Here is a 2,500-nt window from a genome sequence, read left to right on the forward strand (position 1 = left end):
ATGTCATTAGCTAAAATTAAAAACGTAATAAGCTCAAGGGATTTGTGCATAGACAGTTTCTCCTCCCTTCGTTTGATCTCTTGGAAATGTATTGAGAAAATATGAAAAGATGAACATGTCGATTAATTATGCATATAAGTATTGATGGTGAGGGAGAAGGCAGGTGTAATATTCACCAATAGTAACTTATAATAACATTTGACTACGGAAATGTCATAGAATTAATAAAACAAGATTATTTGTATTCGAAAGGGATATTAATCCTTAGTTTCTACGGATGTTTAAGAAATAAAAGTTGCTTCACTCAAGCAGTTTGAGGACGCGTAGTTTAGAAATTAATGAAGATCATTGAAGTAGAGATTTACTAGACAGGTATACTGCCCAGACTTGTTTCACACGAAAGGATTTTTTCCGCCCGAGAAAATTTTCGCTCGTTAGGAGGCATGTCTTTACACGAGCGGATTTTCCCGAGCAGTCTCGTAGTTTCTATCAACATATACTGTAGACTTTGGTTTCTATAAGCGACTTCACTGGAACCACGGGTTAGCAGTGCACGCTGCTAGTAAATCACTGCCACTCATAAATTCTTCCGAGAAGGCATCGTGTGAAGAGCATCATTGATCTTCATTGATTTTTAATCTTCGCGAACTAAACCAGCTGTATCAAACCACTCGTGTGAAGCGAGTTTAACATGCTCGGTGTCAGACGGTGTAGAATACTTTTGAAGTTTATGGAACCCTTCAGACGTGAGGCTTTTTCCCCACGCGGCAGACTTGGTTCGTATGAGCTAGAAGTGGAATGTTGATATCCTTGCAGTCTTTTTTATCAATTTTGTACGTTTCTTCATGTATTGATCATTTGAGAGAGAGAGAGAGAGAGAGAGAGAGAGAGAGAGAGAGAGAGGAAGTAAACTATATATATATATATATATATATATATATATATATATATATATATATATATATATATATATATATATATATATACGTTACAGTGAATCTGTATAATCAGGGAATATATATATTCTCTGATATTTTCAGGGAATGTGCATAATGTCTGATTCACTCAGAGGATATGTATATTCCCTGAAATTTTTAGTGAATATACATATTCCCTGATTATTCGGCCTTATTATTATACAGATTCCCTGAATCGTGTTTGGTATGAAAGAACAATGAAATAAATAGCTGAAACGATAAACAAAGCCTTGTTTTCTTAATGTAAAGTTGTATGGTATGGTAGAATAATGGAATAAATCACTAAAAACAGTAATACACTTCTGTAATATTTTATTTATCACATAAAACACTTGGATGTAACAAAACTTATTATGAACAGAAAATAAAACTTGTCTGTCACAAAATACTCATTTAAAATAAAACTAGTAAAAAAATAATAAGGATCGCTCTAATATTTAGAACGAAGCCTTGTTTTCACAATGCAAACTTGCATGACATCGTGAGTTGCATTTAACTTTCAGCTTAAAACATTTACATCGATTTGTTTGACAACGTTTTGAACCAGCACAGTTGCATTTGGTGAAACCTTGATCACCTGACTTCGACTCTTGCTGCACAGCAGTTCGAAGCGAAACAATCCTATCGGTTGTCACATGGTCTTTTGAATACAGTTCATACGTACATAAATCAAACTGATTCCTGGTATATTTCCCACTCAGTATACCACTCTTCACTGCAATCGTGTAATTGTCATTTTCGTCAATATCCATAATTATTCCTATGATATTCTTTGGATCCCCACGACCCCTATCCACCATTGGTATCGGAATCGTTACATTGTTCCCGCCGTTTCCACGGTCCATAATACGACGACTTCGTTTAACCATACGTTCAGCTTGTGAAAGCTGTGCTTCGCACACACGTTTTCGCTGAGAGGTAATATTCTTTTGACGAATGGAGACTGGTGATGTTAGTTCGACAGCAGGTGGTTCAGCAGTAACTGGTTCGACAGCAGATGGTTCGGCAGTAACTTCTTCGACAGCAGGTGGTTCGACAGCTGCAGAGAGAGAGAGAGAGAGAGAGAGAGAGAGAGAGAGAGAGAGAGAGAGAAACAAACATTACACTCACTACAATCCACATAATGACATAAAAATACAGTGTATTGAGGGAAATTTGTTATCCGTTCGACCATAAGGATACCCTACTGACTAACCTCTAATCACAGTCGTGCACAATGCTCCCAGTGCAGTGACTTGTTCGACAGCAGGTGGTTTAGCAGTAACTTGTTCGATAGCAGGTGGTTCGACAGCAGGTGGTTCAGCAGTAACTGGTTCGACAGCATGTGGTTCAGCAGTAACTGGTTCGACAGCAGGTGGTTTAGCAGTAACTGGTTCGACAGCAGGTGGTTCATCCGAAGTTGTTTCTTCCGTAATTAGTGCCAGCAAATCGTCCTCACTTTGGAGACGGTGAATTACATCATGTGGAAGAGCTGAAGTTGTCAGTCCTACTTTTGCATCTGATCCAAACAATGCAGCAAATGG

This window comes from Palaemon carinicauda, chromosome 19 (genome assembly GCF_036898095.1).
Source record: "Palaemon carinicauda isolate YSFRI2023 chromosome 19, ASM3689809v2, whole genome shotgun sequence".
Lineage (NCBI taxonomy): Eukaryota > Metazoa > Arthropoda > Malacostraca > Decapoda > Palaemonidae > Palaemon > Palaemon carinicauda.